This window comes from Oryctolagus cuniculus, chromosome 1 (assembly GCF_051225735.1).
Source record: "Oryctolagus cuniculus isolate XC-2025 breed Fujian yellow rabbit chromosome 1, ASM5122573v1, whole genome shotgun sequence".
NCBI lineage: Eukaryota > Metazoa > Chordata > Mammalia > Lagomorpha > Leporidae > Oryctolagus > Oryctolagus cuniculus.
Window position 1 is genome coordinate 217,512,628 of NC_142867.1, and position 17,740 is coordinate 217,530,367.

The window sequence follows — 17,740 nt, forward strand, 5'->3', positions numbered from 1 at the left end:
AGAGAGAGAGAGAGAGAGATGTTCCATCCACTGGTTCACCCCAAATGGCCGCAATGGCTGGAGCTGCGCCGATCCGAAGCCAGGAGCCAGGAGCTTCTTCCTGGTCTCCCACGCAGGTGCAGGGGCCCAAGCACTTGGGCCATCTGCTGCTGCTTTCCCAGGCCACGGCAGAGAGCTGGATCGGAAGAGGAGCAGTTGGAACGCAAATCGGTGCCCATATGGGATGTCGGCACTGCAGGCGGTGGCTTTACCTGCCACAGCACCGGCCCCAGGGCACTGCATTCCCACAACAAGGGGCAGGGAGGGGACAGTTTCCTAACAGTCCCAGAGGCCGGGTCCTCGTGCCCCAGCTGTGGGTGACGCGCTGTGGCGAGGCGTGGGTGACGGCGCCCTGGGCGTCGCGTGTCTGACCCTGAGGATGCAGGGGTAGGATGGGGTTTGCCTGTCTGCAGAATGGAGGAGAAGGCCGAGGGGAGCGCGCCCACCAGGAGAGACAGTGGGCTTTGAGGCAAGGGCCCAGTGAGGGCAGTGCCTAGTGTTTCCGCAGACTCTGAGCTGTCCCTGGGGAGCCAGACCCCACATCCAGCCCTTCCTGTGGGACCGGGGGCAGGAGGGCACGGCAGTGCTGGCCCGAGGCAGAGAGGCCGGAGTGCCAGGTACTAAGGAAGGGAGGGTCGAGTGAGGAGCTGCCGTGTCTGGTGCGGCCCCGGCGCCCGGTGCAGGGGCCACCCTAGACCCCGCAGAGGGCGCGGGCCATGTGGCATCATGACCCCTGGCCCGGCTGTTCTTGGAAGGACGCGATGGCAACTTTCCAAGAACTGCTGTTTCTTTCTCCCTCTGGCTGCTGCTGGGCCCAGGGAAGCAGGGACCTTTGCGCTGGTCAGGCCCAGCGTGGAACTCCCGGCCGCGGGGGCTGCTGGGGACGGGAACAGGACGCACGCTGATCCTGTGCCCGCCTCGTGCCCACGCCAACAAGCCTGCCACGTGGTCCTCCCAGCTGTCCCGGGAGGCAGCGGCTGATAGCCCCGCTTTTGTTTTTTAAGATTTGTTTATTTATTTGAAAGGCTGTTACAGAGACAGAGAGAGAGAGAGAGAGAGAGAGAGACAGAGAGATATCTTCCATCTGCTCGATCACATCCCAAATGGCTGCAAGGGACAGGGTTGGGCCAGTCTGAAGCCAGGTGCTTCGTCCAGGTGGGCAGCAGAAGCCCAAGCACTTGTGCCATCTTTACTGCTTTCCCAAGTGCATTAGCAGGGAGCTGGACCGGAAGTGGAGCAGCCAGGACTTGAACCGGCTCTGGTCCTGGGCGGGGCCTGTAATCTCTGCAGAAGAAGAGGAGGCCGTGCCCCTCAGGGGAGCTAGACTGCTGCATGCCTGGAACTGCCCCGGCTGCTCCACGAGAGCCCAAAGCTGCCTTCCTGGTTCTGAGGACTCCTGTGCTCCTGGTGGCTGCCAGGAGCCTGCCTTCACCTCTGTCTCCTCTCCAAACCCATTTCCTGTTTCTGATGGAGCAGGGCAATGATGCTGTGATGGGTCAGCATGAGTGGAAAAAATAGGCCACCTCTGTAACGCGCACAGGCCACCGAGTGCCAGTCCTGGCCGAGCTGGCTGTTGCTGCGAGGGTTGCTGTCTTGGCCAGTGTCCCAGTCTTGCCCCATCTCTTCAGCCCTGACGGACTTCAAAGGCAGACCCCACCACTGGGAGGGGGCGGGGGCCTGGGCTCTAGTTCCTGTGCTGTGGGGGGCTCTGGGCCGCTGCCTGTCCACTACTGCAGCTTTAGTGTGCATTCGGGCTGGGGGCGGGGTTAGGACTGGTTGTGGGGGCGAACATGGGTTCTGACATCAGGGGCAGGGACTGGCGGGGGCCGAGTTCCAATAGCGGCCCCGTCCCCTCGCCTGCCTTCTCCACCTGTCGTGTTTCACTCCACAGGGGGCCCAGGTGAGACCTCGGAAAAGTGTCCTCCGGGTGGGGTGCACTCGGGGGCAGCAGGGACCCTCCCCGACCCAGCAGCCCCCAGTTCCAGGTACGCCTCGGGCTGCACCGCCTCTGGCTATGGCATCGGCGCACAGCCCCCATCAAACTCCGCACACGTCACACAGGCACCCCGCACAGAGCAGCGCACGTCACAAATACACACAATGAGCATACGAACATCACACACACACACACATGCACACACACACACAGCAGCAGTGAGCACGCGTGCTCTGATTGGCAAATGCATTTTAGCCAAAGCTGCCAGAGCTGGGTGACACGGGAAATGACGTGGGCTTCCACGCGCCGCAGCATTGTCGCAGGCGACTGGAACTCAGCGCCCAGAACAGCGCCTTTAGTCCAGACCCAGAGGCGCCAGGCACCCAGTAGGACAGCTGTGCACCCCAGGGCTCCGTGGGGACCCCTGGCTGGCTCAGGTCCCCCTCTGCTGGTGGTTCCTCCTGCCCCACCGCGGTCCCTAACCCAGTGCGGGGCTGCGTGCGGTGTGTGTGTCTCCGGGAGGGACGGCGGCGGACCCGGAGCCTGGCCCCCACACCCTGCCCCATCTCTGAGCTCACAGCTGCTCGGCCGAAGGAGCCTCCTCCCGAGAATTCTGCCAGCTGCAGCCAGCAGGAGAGCAGATGGAAAATTGGAGCAGGCCCTCGTCTTGGGTCAGAGAAGAAAATACTCTTTTTTTCCCCTGCTCTCTAAAAATATGCTCAGGGCTTTTTTGAGCCTTGATGCAATAAAACCAGCTGCGGCCCATGAGGCCCCCGCAGCCTTCGCCCCAGAGAAGAAAAACAAAAACACGGGCTGGCGGCCGGCTCCACGCCTCGTCCAGGCCACCTCCGACCCGGAACAGCGGCCCGGAGCGCGCCAGGCGGGCCTTGTTTGTCATCCCGCTCACTTGGCCCTTGTTCTTCTCGTGCCCGGTGGGGCGCCTGAGCAGGCGACAGAGGTGGCTGCCGCTGGGACTCTGCTCCTGTCTCAGGGTGGGCGCACCAGGGACCCAGAGGCAGCCCAGCGGAGTCATCCGGGAGCCAGCAGGCAGCGCGGCCCTGTCCTATTTGGGGGAGCAGGAGGGCTTCCTGGGGCAGGTGAGGTTTGCATGACCTTAAAGGAAGGCGGCCGGGAAGGGGCCAGAATCCACAAAGGGGCCGGAGATCAGCGGGTGGGGATCGGAACGGAAGTGGCATGAGGGAGGGACACGGGGAGACCAGCTGATGGCTGGGAGCCTGGATGCGCCATGAAACGCGCACTGGGTAGCGGCGAGCCATGGAAGGTGTCTGAGCAGACCTGTGGCTTATCTGGAACCTGGCTGCTGGGGGCACATTTGGAGGGGGAGGCTGGTTGCGCCATTGGAGCCGAAGGCTTTGGTGCAAGAGTCCCTTAGAGAAGGAGCTATGGTTTCCAGCAGGGCCTCTCCTCCCTGTGGCCTGGTCTGGGGGTGTGTGGGGGGTGGAGTCCAGCGATCTGACTCCAGGCTCCGCCCCTGCTGGGGACTCTATCCCTGGACAGGTGCCCGTCCCAGGTCTCTAACTTCCACCTGCAAACAAGGACCAGGTGGCCTCTTCTCCTGCACGGTCAGCGCTGGGAGGCTCACTGGGCATCTGAGCTGCTGCCCTGATGGACAGACAGACAGACAGACAGACGGGGACGCTGCACTTCAGAGCAGGGAGGGGCTGCTTCCCGGCACCCCAGGGCCGGCAGGTCAGGAACCTTGGCACCCAGGCTCTAGAGGAAGGCTTCCCAGTGTGGCTTTGTCATTCTCAGGGTCCCCTGGGGTTGGCCACTGGCCACAGCTCTGTCCCCAGAGAGCTGCCCTGGGCTGGAGCCCCGGGGGCGGGGCCTGCTCCTGTCACCGCGGCAACTCTGCCCCACTCTGCCACTTGTCCCCCTTCTTGGCAGGACACAAAACGGAGGCTGGACGGTCCCCACGACCTGCACTGGGCTCAGAGCAGAGCCCCAGGGGGCCCTGTCCTTCCTGGCACACCCCCGCCCCCTGCCACCAGCCTTGTTCCCCTTGGGGTCTCGGGGCCTCGTCTGGGCACACAGGCAGTGTGGGGGTGGCTGGGTGCCCGGGGGGGGGGGAAGCATCAGCTGGGCCATCCCTGCCCCTTCCCATGCCAGAATGTTCTGCGGGGCACAGAGTCCCCTTCTTCGGGCAATCCCGGTGTGGTGGCCCGCGACACCCTTCACCCCACCCCCAGCACCCGAGGGAGCTCCTGGAAGGGCCTGGGTCCCTGGAAGCCGCTATCTCTGACCCTGACCCTATCCAGCCCAGCCAGTGAGTGGGCAGCAGCGTGGGCACTGGGAGGTACCTGGAGGTGACAGTGGGTATTTGACTCAGAGCAGGGAGCCCAGAGACAGGGAGGTGCAGCCGGGGTGGCTGGGGGCCCTGGCCCATGATGGCAGGCGTCCCCAGGGGCAGGTGCATGCCTGCTGCAGGCCGGTCTGCATCCAGGAGAATGTGCCCTGGGCTTGGGTGCTGCCCGGTGTCTTCCAAGCCTCTAAGTGGTGCCAGCTGCACCCCTGGCACTGGGATGGACCTGGGCCGGGAGTCTGGGCCCCTGGTCCCGCAGCCGAGACCCCTCCTTCCTGCCAAGCCCCATTTCCTGCCTTGGTCCCTGAGACCCGATGTAACCTGGGGTCCCTAAGAAATAACAGCAGTAAATGTTTTCCGGATCTTTTAAAAAAAGAAAAGGATTTATTTATTTATTTAAAAAGCTGAGTTTACGTGGGGGGGGGGGGGAATCTTCCATCCACTCTTTCACTCCCCAAATGGCCACAATGACTAGAGCTGGGCCGGTCTCTGGTCTGAAGCCCGGAGCTTCTTCCGGGTCTCCCCTGTGGGTACAGACTATCTTCCACTGCTTTCCCAGGCGTGGTAGCAGGGAGCTGGATCAGAAGTGGAGCAGCCAGGACTTGAACTGGCGCCCATATGGGATGCCGGTGTCACGGGCGGCAGCTTGCCCCTCTACACCACAGCTCCGGCCCCTTGAACATTTTCTTATGCGTCAAGTACCAGCGCTGCTCGCTGCTCTGCATCCCTGGAACCCTCGCAGCCGCCTGGGGAGCGGCTCATGAGAACCACACAGCCCAGCTGCAGCAGTGCACGCCGTGGGTGTCAGCCGTGTGCACGCGGGGTCACCCAGGGAAACATCACGGCTCCCGAGGCTAAGCGCAGCCAGCTTTACTGTGGTCTAATTGACAACATGCGCCCCCACGATTTGCTGAGTTTTATTTATTTATTTTTTTAACAGCATCCTAACCACTTTGAAGGTGCAAGTCGGCAGCGTTGCGTATATTCACGGTGTGGTGAGAAGACATCCCGGATGTTTGCGTCTTGCAAAAGTGGGGCTCTGCGCCCCTTAAACTACTCCCCACTCCCCCCCCCACGCCCTGGCCTCCAGGAGCCGGGCACGAGTGTTGCAATTTCTCTACCTGGTCTCTGACACTCGTTGTTTTCTGTTTCGGGGACAGCGGCCCTCCTAGCCGGTGGGAGGTGCCACCTCTCTGTGGTTTCCAGCTGCACCTCTGCCATGCTGAGTGATCTTTTCCTCGCCTTGACGGTCATCTGGAAACCATCTTTGGAGAAGTGAGGGTGGGTGTGGCCCAGGGCCCAAGGCCCCAGGAGGGATGGGGCCACACTTTTCCCCTTGAACGAGAGGGGAACACAAAGCCAGCATCCTTCAAGACTGAAGGGGTGGAGGGGGCGCAGCTGCGGGGGAACAGGGGTCCCTGACAAGCTTGGGGACTGGACCCCAGGACTCCTGGCTCTCCTCCCTGTTCCGGCTCCTTGCAGGGAAGGCAGAGCCTGCACTGACCGTCAGAGCTGGTCTTTCCGGCCCCTCACCTACCAAGAGCCCGCAGGTGGAAGGCGGGCACTGGGGGGTCATCCCGTCTGTCTACCAGAGCAGTCTCCCCGCTGCCTGCGACTGGCCAGGGCTCGGTGGCACGGGAAGAGCCCCTATTGCCACGCTCTTTGGTGGCACCAGTGGCCACTGCGTGGCTCAGTCGGGCAGGGCACCTGCTTTCCTCTCCCTCCTGCCCACCCCTGGCTCTAGACTCCCTGTGGCTGTGGCGCCTCCCTTCGTGCACCTGCAGCCCAGAACCCTCCGTGTTTGACCTGGAAGGGCCAGGGGACCTCAGGCTGTCCCCACACCCAGGGATCCAGCTCAGCCTCCCGCGGCCGGGGGTGGGGGTGGGGAGGGGGGGAGCCAGGCGCAGGGAAGCGGACTGAGTGGGGCTGGGTTGTCCCGAGCCTCCTCAGGAAGGTGCTGGACTGCTGGTGCAGCCGGCGGCTGGCAAGCTCTGCGCTCTTCCTTCCCGCCCCTTCCCTGGGGCCCTGCTTGGCAGCCACCCCCTTGCATTTTTGCAAAATGATGTCATCTGCAGATAATGGTTTTTCCGTTCTTGGTGGAGTAGGAGTTCCAGATACAGTGCTCCGGGGGAGGGGCTGGAGAGAGAGTGGGTTGCCCACCCTGCGGGCCCCAGGTCTGGGGGAGACCCTCTCCTCTGACAGCTTTATCTGAGGTGTAAGACAGCGCCCCCTGGACTCCTGGGCTGAGAATGACCGAGCTGCACAGGCCCCAGAGATGAGCCTCTCCTGCCTCCTCTTTGTGCAGAGGGGAGTCTTCGGTTCAGAGAGGGCAGTGCCTTGCCCAAGTTTGCACAGCATTTAGTGGCAAGATCTGGACTCGCACCCCAGGCCACTTGCTCACGGTTTAGTTTTCTACTTTATGGCTGAGGCTTTTGCTGTGGTGGGGAGGTCCTGAGACTTGTGAGATGTTTCACAACATCTCTGGTGCGAGCTGCCAGTGGTACCCTCCCCAACTGTGACAAGCAGCCACGCCCCCAGGCACTGCCGAAAGTCCTCCCACTTGAGGGGCAGTGTCCCAGCCGTCACAACTGGCAGCAGTCACATATTCCCCCACCTTAGAAAGGGGTGCGGGGGCCTTTGGAGCAGCTGCACCCCCGGAGTGCTGTGTCCACCGCTGCAGGCAGCGGGGGGAGTCTTGGACACAGAGGCACAGGGGCGCTGTCTGCGAGTCCCGCTTCACGTCTGATACCTTCGGGCTGTGAAGGCAGCCCCGGGAGGGGAGTGTGAGGCGCTGGCTCGGGGCTGGGACCGCCTCCTGGCTAGAACACTGCTTCCTCTGACCACTTTTCTTGGAGCAAAACTGCCGATTTATTTTCTCGGGGAAGTAAAAATAAATGCTGGCTTTTGTAATCCCATCCCCAAACCCATCTGGAAAAACCAGGCTCATGGAGCTTGGCTGAGCAAGCTCTGTGGCTGTGTCTGGCAGGTCCTGCAGTCACAATGGGCCTTGAACATCGGAACAGGCACGCTGACATTTCCTTTCCTGTTACACGGTGCCTTGGAATGTTAGCCCCGGGAGGCCGGCCGTGGGCAGGCGGAATCTGGTGGGAAGCAGCCCTAGATGGGGCCAGAGGCGAGCTTGGCTTCTGACTGGCCGTGCGACTCGGAGCCTCAGCCCTTGGTCTCTCTGGGCCTTCATTTTCCCATCTGCAAAAGGGGAGGAACAGTGTTTCTCTCCCTGGGGGTCCACGGGCCACCTGCCTCAGAACTGTGGAAGGAGTTTCTATGAATTTGCAAGTCACCTTGAACCACCCCATGTGTCAAGTTTGGACCCCACCCCCCAGCCCTTCAGGGCCTCTCTTGCCCCACCCTCATAATCAAGAACGAGGGTCTTGGCTGAGGCTTGCGCTGCGCTGGGATTGGATGCTGCCCCTGAAATCCATCTGCTTTGCAGCTCTTGGCCGGGCCCCTGAGGTCCCGCGTCCAGCTGAAGTCACCGTCAGAGCACATGATGCCTCCAACAAGGAAACTCGAGCTGCTAGTTACAGAGTTTGGTTTCAAAATTGTGCCATTTATTATTTTTGTTGGATTGGCTCGGGAAGCCTCGTAGCATCCGTCATACATCATTTCGAGCGCATTATTCCCCAAGAATGCGTTTTCCAGCTGAGGCCGGTTCCTCCTGCTCAACACTGGAAACCTTTCTGGTTTTGGAAATGGAAGTCTTTCACAACGGGTTAGCTATTTATACTGCCTTAAAGGACAGGCCAGGAACACTCCGTCAATCATCCTGATGCCCCGGGGCTGCCACTGTCAACTTCAGCTGCTGCACGCGTTGATGCTTCTGGGGACCTCTGAACTCGGTGGTCCTGAGGCCCGGCCCCTGCAGGTCCCCCAGGCTGCCACACCCTTGTGCCTGCTTTTGGAAATTCTGTTTTGCTTTTATGCAGAAAACCCATAACCCCTGAGTGTCAGGATTGCAAGCGTTGCAAGAGTTAATAAGCAGCAAACAGGAAGGTTCTCTGATCAATCAAGGGCTTTTGCTGCTGATTTTGACAGCTGGGAGGAAAGGGTTAATTTTTTTTTTCTTTCCCATGTTTGGCCCACTGCCATTGCTTCCACGTATCTCCCTGGGTAAATGAGGAGCAGTGTAGACACATTTTTCCATGCAGCCAATTTGCCTTTGAGGTGGACACGGATGGTTTGGGAATTAGAGACTCCTTCATTTCCTCCTCATCCACCCTGTTCTTGGAGCTTCAGCTCTGCCCCTAGTCCGTGACCCAGGACCCGTGACTCATGCCCCAGCCCCACTGGGCACCTGACGCTCTGGCTAGGAAATGAGCAACTGGGATTCAGAATTGGGAAAAGTCACCTGCGTGGAGCTGAACTTGCAGCTGGACTTGTGACACAGCAGCCAAGGATGCCATGGGGACCATGGGTAAGCCCAGAGCAAGCCCAGGGACCAGGCTGCGGGGCCTCCCTGAGCAGAGTATGTGTGTGTGTGTGTGTGTGTGTGTGTGTGCGTGCCCATGTGTGTGAACGTGTGTGTGTGTGTGTGTTGGTCGGGGGGAGAGGACATAAAAGTCCCAATCCCCTGAGGGAGGGACTATCCCTAGTCAGTCACAGAAAAAGAGGGCCGGGAGAGCTCGGAAGAGCCCTGTCTCCTCTCTCCATTCAGCAGTCGGAGGCCCTGGGGTGCTGCAAAACTGTCCCAAAGGCACCCAGAGGGGCCGTGGCCGAGCTGACCCTGAACTCCATTGTGCCCGTTCCGCTTTGCTGTCTACTGGCTCAGGGGAGACTTGGTTTCTCTCTCTCTCTCTTTCTCTCTCTCTCTCTCTCCTTTCCTCCCTCCCTCCCCCTCTCCTCCCTCCCATCCTCCCAGATTCTGTTCTGCCGGGAATCAGAAGCCTGGCCAGAGGCAGGAACGGCATGGTTTGCTCCAGGTATCTCCCCCAGCTGCTCTATTTCCATCGCTGGAACTTCTGTTTCCAGGCGGGTGCACACCCTGTGTCTTGCTCATGGTTTAACGAGCCCGCAGGTTCTGATCTCCAGGCAGTCTCCACCCACCACGCAGGTTTGTGCCTAAGCACACCTGTTTCCCAGAGGAGGAAACTGAGGCACAGAGAGAGGAGGTGAGCCGCCCAAGGCCACACAGCAAATCAGGAGCAGGGCTCAAATCTGCTTATAGCGTCCAGGTCTTTGGGTTTTTTTTTAAAGAAGATTTATTTAAAAGGCAGAACTACAGGGACTGGAGTTGTGGTGTAATGGGTAAGCCGCCGGCTTAGATTGGTGCTGGCTTCCCATATGAGCGCTGGTTCAAGTCCTGGCTGCTTTATTTCCAATCCAGCTCCCTGCTAATGCACTTGGGAAAGCAGTGGAAAATGGCCAAGTGCTTGTGTCCCGACCACCCACGTGGGAGACCCAGATGAGGCCCCTGGCTCCTCCTGGCTTCATCCTGGAACAGCCCCGGCCATTGCAGCCATTTGGGGAATGAACTAGCAGACGGAAGATCTCTCTCTCTCTCTCTCTCAACTCTGACTTTCGAATAAATAAATAAATCTTTTGAAAAAAGGCAGAATTATAGAGAGAAAAGGAGACACACACACACAGACACACAGACACACAGATCTTCCATCTGCTGGTTCAGTCCTCAAAAGGCTGCAAACGCAGGCGCTGGGAAAGGAAAAAGTGAGGGCCCTAGAATTCTGAGTCTCCCCCAAGGGTGGCAGGGGCCCCAGCACTTGGCCATCTCCCACTCTTTTCCCAGGCACATTAGCAGGGAGCTAGAGCGGAAGTGGAGCAGCTGGGACTCGAACCAGGGCTCAAGCGGAATGCTATGTCTCGGGCAGAGCCTGAGCTCGCTCTGCCACACCGCTGGCCCCGGAGCCCAGGCTCTTGCCTGGGATCGGCCGGGGAGGGGAGTTGCTAACAAGATACACTCGTCCCACAGAGTTGCTCAGCGGACCCCTTCCCCAGTCTCCAGTTCCTCCTCTCCAAAGCGTGATCGCACTGGGTGGACTCTGAAGTTCAGAGACCTCTCCCAGCTGAGAGCGGGCCTGGGCAGAAGGACCAAGAGGTGATGGATGTCTGCACACACATGGTTGATCCAGACGCCAAGGGACCCAGCCACCAGAGCCGGGCTCCCAATCCCCCTGCCCCACCCGCTATCACCATGTACACTCTGGCCGGTGAAGCGAAGCGCTCCAGGCTTAGTCTTCTCACCAATAAAATGGGGATAGCGATAGCATCTGCCTCATTACAGGGATTAGGTCAGCTGACACCTGCAGTCAGGCCCGTGCCAAGCCCCCAGCGAACACTCAATGTGCATGAATTGTCACCATCATCTTCACATCCTGTGGCACCCCCCCGGGGGGGTGGAAATGGGGGGAGGCTTCCGGTCCCCCCCCCCGCCCCGCAGCGTCTCCCTCTCCCCAGATGCTAGCCAGCCCTAGGAGCCCACAGCCGGCCCCCGTGGGTTTGTTTCCTGGGCAGAATGAGTCCAGGATCACTCAGACGTGACACACGGCCTGGCCACCCCCACCGGGACCGCAGGCAGCCAGTCCTGGGCTAAAAATACCACTTTCATGAATGGAGCCAGGGAGGGCTGTTCTGGGAGCCACAATTAGTGCTCCTGTTAAAACCCAGCCTCTGACTCCTGCTCCCCCTACCTGCCCCCCCCCCAACAGGCTCATCAGGTCCCCACTTCTGTGCTGCCCCTGCTGCTTCAAGGAGACTCGCTCAGGGTAGGGGGTGGGGAGGGTAGCTGCGCCTGAGGCCCTATAACAAGCAGGAAGCCAGCAACCACCCTCCCCTCCCCAGCCCCCCCGAAGAGTGAGTTCACAGCCAGGGGCTGCAGAGTCAAGTGTGGGCTCCAAGTCCAAGGTCTCTGTCTCCCAAGCACCAAGGCACCCCCGCCATGTGGCCACCCGCTGAGGACAGATGGGAATTGGAGGGGGGGTGGGTGTGCAGGCTGACCCCAGTCACCTTTCTTCTTCCCTTGAGATCCCACCAAGTGTGGTCATTTCGTGAGAACCAGAGGCAGGGAGCGAGGGCCCCGCTCAGGGAGCCTGGGCTGAGGCTGGGGTGGACGTGGAGGACCAGGCCTGGGGCGGCCAGAGCGCCCTGTGGTTCTAAGTCAGTAGAGGCCGAGGTGGGCAAAGCTTGGAGGAGCCCCCAGAGCCGCCAGGGACGGGAGCCTCCCTCCGGATATCCCAGGAAGAAATGATGAGAGGAGACTGGGGTATGGACTCCCTTAAATGTATTAATTTATCTTATTGATTTGAAACACACACACACATCTCCCATCGCTGGGTCACTCCCGAAACGCCCACAACAGCTGGCCACACTAAAGCCAGCAGCCAGGAACTCCATTCGGGTCTCCCATTGGAGTGGCAGAGGCCCAATTACTTGAGCCATCACCTGCTTCCTACTGGGGTACACGTTAGCAGGAAGCTGGAATTGGGAGCAGAGCCAGAGCTGGAACCCGGGTGCCCTGGGTTGGGATGCAGGTGGCCCAAGTGGCAACTTCACCATTGTGCCAAATGCCAGCCCGTCCCTTCCGAGAGAAGAACTGCCCCTCCCCCACCCCACTCAGGGGCGAGGGTCTCCAGCTCCGCCTCGTGTGACGGATGTGGGGAGCGAGGCTCACTGAGGGGACTTTGGGGGGGGGCTCTAGATTCGGGGAAGCTGAGACCCAGGCAAGTTTGAGGATCTGGGCACCGGTAGAGGCCTGGGGACCTCCAGGAATCTTGAAATCTTGGGCATTTCCGAACTTCTGGAGAACTTGTAGGCTCTGGGACCCTGTCAATGTGTTTGGAAGCAGGTGTGCAACAGGGGCTCGGGGCTCGGGGAGCCGAAGCACCCCTGGGTGGAGAGGTGGGTATTCACCTGCAGGGCCCCCACCCCCACCGCACCCCCGCCCCCAGCCAGCCCTCAGAGCTCATTTTGTAATTCAAGGTTGTGTTTCTCAAGCCAGTGACATTTGTTGGCCTATTGGGTTTTTATGTTTCCAGCTTTTCTGGAAACGATGATTTTTGCCTCAACTTGACCAAATATTTACCTATGGGATGGGATACGGAAATCACCTACTTTTAAGTTTATGTATTAATTTATTTGAGAGACAGACACAGACACAGAAAGAGATCTTCCATCCGCTGGTTCACTCCCTAAATACCCACAATGGCTGGGGCTGGGCCAGGCTGAAGCTGGGGGCTGGGAACTGAGTCTGGGTCTCCCACATGTGTGACAGGACCCCAACTCCTTGAGCCATCACCTGCTGCCCCCCCCCCCCCGAGGTGCGTGCTGGCAGAAAGCGGGAACCAGGAGCAGAGCTGGGAGTTGAACCCAGGCACTCCTAGCGGCATCGCGACCACTAGACCCCAGACATGTTATAGAAAGGGAAACTGAGGCATCAGCTCAGGGTCCTACTGAGCTTCACAGTCAGCTCTGGGCCTCGGCTTCTGGCTCTGAGCTGCGCCCACCCCAGCCCCTCTGTTCTCCGCGGCTGCCTGTGACGGTTTGGATAGTAGTTAGGGTGGTCCCCAAGGACCCGCGTGGTGAAGGCGTGTATTGACAGATTATGGGTGGAGCTTAGCCCAGTTATGGTGTCTGAAGCTGGGGCCTTGGGAAGTGGTTGGATTGGATTGAGCTGCTGGGGGGAGGCCCACCGTGGGCCACGACACTTCTCTATAGAGATGTCAGATGAACCTGAGCCCACCCTCTCTGCTTCTTGGCTTGCTGTCTGCTCCTTCCCACCCACTGTGGGTATCAGCCACAGATGTATGGGGCCTCCTGATCCTGCACTGTGGACCCCCCAAACTGGGATGGACAGTAAACCTTTTCCTGGATAAGCTAAGCTGCCTCATTGGATTTTAGGGCAAGCACACACACACACACACAGACACAAAACCCCTCCCTAATGCACTGCCCCATGTGCGTCCACAGAGGGTCTTTGCTGCCTGGGGGGATGTGAGAGGCAGGCCTACTCCCGGAGCTACTGCAGACCCCACAGGCCGGGGGCTCAGTCCCGCCAGACTGCCCCCTCTCCCCCACCTCGGCCGCCAGCCAGCCAGCCCGGGAGCCTCCTGTGCACCTGAGCCGTGGGCTGTGAATTCAGGGGTTCCTGAGGCCCGCTCCTCGGAGACGCTGATAGCTCCTAGGACAAGTGGCAGAAGTCAGGGTAGTGTTTGCGAGGTGTCCCTGGTTTATCATAAAGGATTCAACTCAGAAGGAGCTCACGGGAGGAGATACCGTGGATGCAATGTGGGTTTGCTGGGAGCTTCCACACCCTCCCGGCCAGGCCAGGCCTGCCCCCCTGCCCCCAAGCTCTGCAGGCACTGTGGCTAAGAGGTTCTTAGGCAGCTTCATTGCGGTTGATTAGATCATTGCCACTGGGGATGGACTGCAGTCTCTAGTCCATGTTGCCCCACGGGGCACCCAGATCCCCTCCTGAACGTATCTGGGGCTCCCCTATGAGTCATCTCAGTAGCATACAAAAGCCACCCAATCCAAGGGTTTGGGGGCCTCTGGGCCAGGACTCAGGGACAAAGATTATGATTTATTCTTCCCCATCCACTTCCCACTTCAAGATTGGCAGCCCTTAGGTCAAGATGGCTGCTTGGCCATGGAAGCCTGGTCCAGTGTCACAGGCCAGCTGTTCCACTGGGGGTGGGCACCACGGATGACGGGGTGTGGGGGCACCGGGCAGCTCCTTAGCCTGCCTGGGCCAGGGATACTCGTTTAAAGGTTTTTGTCTCCAGAGATCCTTCTCCCCCATCCGGCCGTCCCTCCATCTCTCCTCTGCTGTTTTGAAATGACGCAAGAAACAACTGTCACCACATGCACCTGTCACTCAGGTCTCCTGTCAATTCCTCAGGGCCTTTGCACCTGCTGTTCCCTCTTCTGTCATGCTCTTCCCCATCTGCCTGGCCATGCCTGGCCTCTCGCTCCCAGTGACCAGCTCCTGTGTCACACACACGCACCTGTATTCTCAGTCGCACCCATCAGCATTCCTAACGATGGACTTCATCGCGTGGTTGTTTAACAAATGCCGACTGCCAGCTCCGGGAGCGTAGGGGTGCTCTGCTCTGCTTGGTTCAGCACCAGGTGCAGCCCCCGTCCCAGGCCGAGCTTGGCAGATGGATCGCTGCCAGCTGGAAGACTGAATGAGCGCGTCAGGTCAGAGATGATTTCAAAACAACAAAGGCTTCGACGTGTGAGTGAATTAGCAAAATGGGCACCACGTGACGATTCAACAATAGTCAATGGAAAATGCGCACTGGTCATCCGTGATGGAATGCGTATGGCCTGAAAAATCAGGACCATGGTCCGGCCAACACCAGTCATGAGGGAAACACAAATCAAAAACGCGGCGGGACTCCGCTTGGCACTCACTAGGACGGGGGAGGGAGCGCTGTGGTGGGGAGGATGTGGAGAAACCGGAATCCTCGTATGTTGCTGGTGGGAACGTAAAATTGTGCAGCCGCTGTGGAAAATAGCCTGACAGTTCCTCCAAAAGCTAAACATAGAATTACCATATGACCCGGCAAGTCCTCTCCTAGTTCTATTTCCAAGACAAGAGAAAACACATTCCCGCAAAAACTTGCACTTGGATGTGCACAGCAGTGCTATTTTATGTTTGCAAAAAGTAGAAACCAACTCCCATGTTGGTAAACTGATGAACAAAGAAACAAAATGTGGTCCAGCTGGCAGTGGGATATTAGTCAGCCACAAAAAAAAATCAGGTACAGATCCATGCTACAACCTCGAAGATCTATTGGATTCTATTCTTTTTAAGCAAAGGAATTCAGTTACAAAAACTCCGCTCTGTATAATTCCATTTATATGACCTATCCCGATGGCAACGCCAGAGAGGCAGAAAGTAGAGATTAGTGGTTGCCAGGAGGTAGGAGGGAAAGGGAGTTGGGAGGGACCGGTTGCAGGTTTGAGGTTTCTTTCTGGGATAATGGAAACGTTCTGGACTTAGATAGCAGGGAGAGTTGTGCAATACAGCGAGGATGCTAAAAGCTACTGACGTGCATGCTTTAAAATGATCCATTTTGTGTTGTGTAAATTTTATCTCAAAATTTAGTGAATACACATTAAACGTGTATTCACTAAAAAAGAAAGTGATCATGATTTCTTGAAGGGAAAACAGGGGGTGCAGGGTCTAGCCACACGGTATATATCCTAGATTCTATACATACCACAATCTCTAAAAATCATTCAGGTGTGTGTGTGTGTGTGTGTGTGTGTGTGTTCGCATAGCTGATACAAATGCAACCACAAACTCAGGTCAGAAATGCTGTGCTTGTCTCCGTTTAAAACGAGGCTGGGGACTGGTGCCATGGCGCAGCAGGTTAAGCCTCTGCCTGTGGCACCGGCATTCCATACGGGCGCTGGTTCGAGTCCCGGCTGCTCCACTTCTGATTCTGCTCCCGGCTAATGGCCTGTAAAAGGGATGGAAGATGGCCCAAATCCTTGGGCTCCTACACCTGCCTAGGAGACCCAGAAGAAGCTCCTGGCTCCTGGCTTTGGATCAGCTCAGTTCTGGCTGTTGTGGCCATTTGGGGAGTGAACCAGCAGATGGAAAACCTCTCTCTCTCTCTCTGTCTTTCTATCTTTGTAACTACCTTTCAAATAAATAAATAAATCTTTTTAAAAAGTTATCGGGGATCTGGCTGAGACCTTGGCCCACCAGACCAGTGGGGAATCCAATCTCAATCATTTGGGGGCTCCTCCCCTCTCTCCTCTGTCCACACCAGCACCCCTCTGCTGTGTGTCCCTCTGACGCTAACTGCCCAGGGGTTTGGAGTTCCTCTATAAAGTCCTCACCCTCTCCAGGGCCTGGCTATGCTCCAAGCCCCGCCCCCTGCTCTAATGGGGAAGCCCCAGCCTTTTCCCAACCCCCTCCCCCTCTCTGGCCTTAAAGCCAGCACCCTCCAGGACACTTTGCACAGGCCAGGGGTGCCTTCAGGAAGCTCCATATTTAAGCTCTGAAAAGGCACCCCCAGCCCCAGCCCCTGGCCTGGAGAAGCGGAGCGGAGGCACTGTGGAGCAAGGAGGACAAATGATCCTGGCTCACTGTGGACGGAAAACTCGACTTCCCATTTTCACAGCCTCCATGTCTGTGGCTGGGGGTAGGGGGGAGGGATTTGTGGATCATTTTCATTATTCTTCAGTGTGCTTTTCTGGGTTTTCTACCGTGACTGTTTATGACTTTACTGATTCAAAATACGATTTAAGGGGCAGGTGTTGTGGTTCAGCCAGCTTGGCTATTAAGCTGGGTTTGGTATACGCGCATCCCATACGGGAATCCCAAACCATTTCCTCTCTTTCCAATCCAGTTCCCTGCCGATGTGCATCCTGGGAGGTGGTAGGTGATGGCCCAAGTACGTGGGGCCCTGCCACCCTCTTGGGAGACCTGGATTGAGTTCAAGGCTCCTGGCTTCAGCTTGGCCCAAGCCTGGCTGTTTTGTGCATTTGGGGGATGAACCAGCAGGTGGAAGACTCTCTCTCTCTCTCAAATAAAAATAAGTAAACACTTAAAAAGAAATAAATAGAATCTAAAACCCTGCCCCTTGCTCCCTAACCAATTCCTTCCCTCCTGGTAAGGCCGAACCCCGCGCACGCCAGGCACAGTGGAGGGGAGCGGGTGTCACAGGACTGGGCCCGCTGGGACCACCTCTCAGTGACAATAGGTGGCAGCGCCCACGTGGCCGGGAGCGAAATCACTGGCTGCAGACCCTACAAAGGAAACGGTGAAGAATGCCTGGGCCTTGGACGGAAGCCCCGAGAGGGCGGGAGGAAGAGCAGGTTTGCGAGAAATTTCTTTGAAGACGGCATTGCGGGGCGGGGGCTGGAAGGGGCAGCCACTTCCTTCACCCCGAGCTGAATGAGGCCACTGCACTGGCCCTGAGCCCCGGGGGGACACTGGGGCCCTGGGAGAGTGCGCGTGGCCGTGGCCAAGGCTCCCTCCTCCCAGGTGTCTTTCCTGGGGTGGACCTGCACACTTGTCTTCTGGAAAGTGGTAGGGTCATCATGAGGCAGGGGCAGAGCTTTGTGCTGGAGGGCAGACCCACCCCCCCATAAAACTTCCCAGGACAGGGGCAGGTATGTGGTGCAGTGGTAAAGACACCTGCACCCCACAGCAGGGTGCCTGGTTGGAGTCTCGCCTCCGCTTCCTGCTGAAGTCCCCTCTGTGGGGGCAGCAGATGACGGTGGCACAAGACGTTGGGTCCCTGCCCCCAGGTGGGAGACCTGGATTCAGTTCAGGCTCCTGGCTTCAGTGTAGCGCAGTCCTGGCTGCTGCAGCTCCCAGCTCCCAGGCCTTGAAGCTGCCTCTGCCGAGCCAGCCGGGAAAGCTCTGTCTTCCTACTGCTCGGCTGGGCTGCGGGGCACTGAGGTCGGGACAGCGGGGACCGGCCCCAGGTTGGGGGGGGGGAGAG

The 17,740-nt window shown here is 58.6% G+C and overlaps 1 long non-coding RNA gene across 2 annotated transcripts; it reads left to right on the plus strand.

Moving 5' to 3' along the window:
• The first annotated feature begins 2,259 nt into the window (after nucleotides 1-2,259).
• On the plus strand, nucleotides 2,260-10,539 carry LOC138847485 (uncharacterized). Of its 2 annotated transcripts, XR_016224912.1 has the most exons (4): nucleotides 2,260-3,072; nucleotides 5,239-8,733; nucleotides 9,178-9,238; nucleotides 10,246-10,539. It is a non-coding gene; the product is annotated as an uncharacterized LOC138847485 (long non-coding RNA). The 2 variants fall into 2 exon arrangements; XR_011385319.2 differs by lacking the exon at nucleotides 9,178-9,238.
• The last annotated feature ends 7,201 nt before the right edge of the window (nucleotides 10,540-17,740 follow it).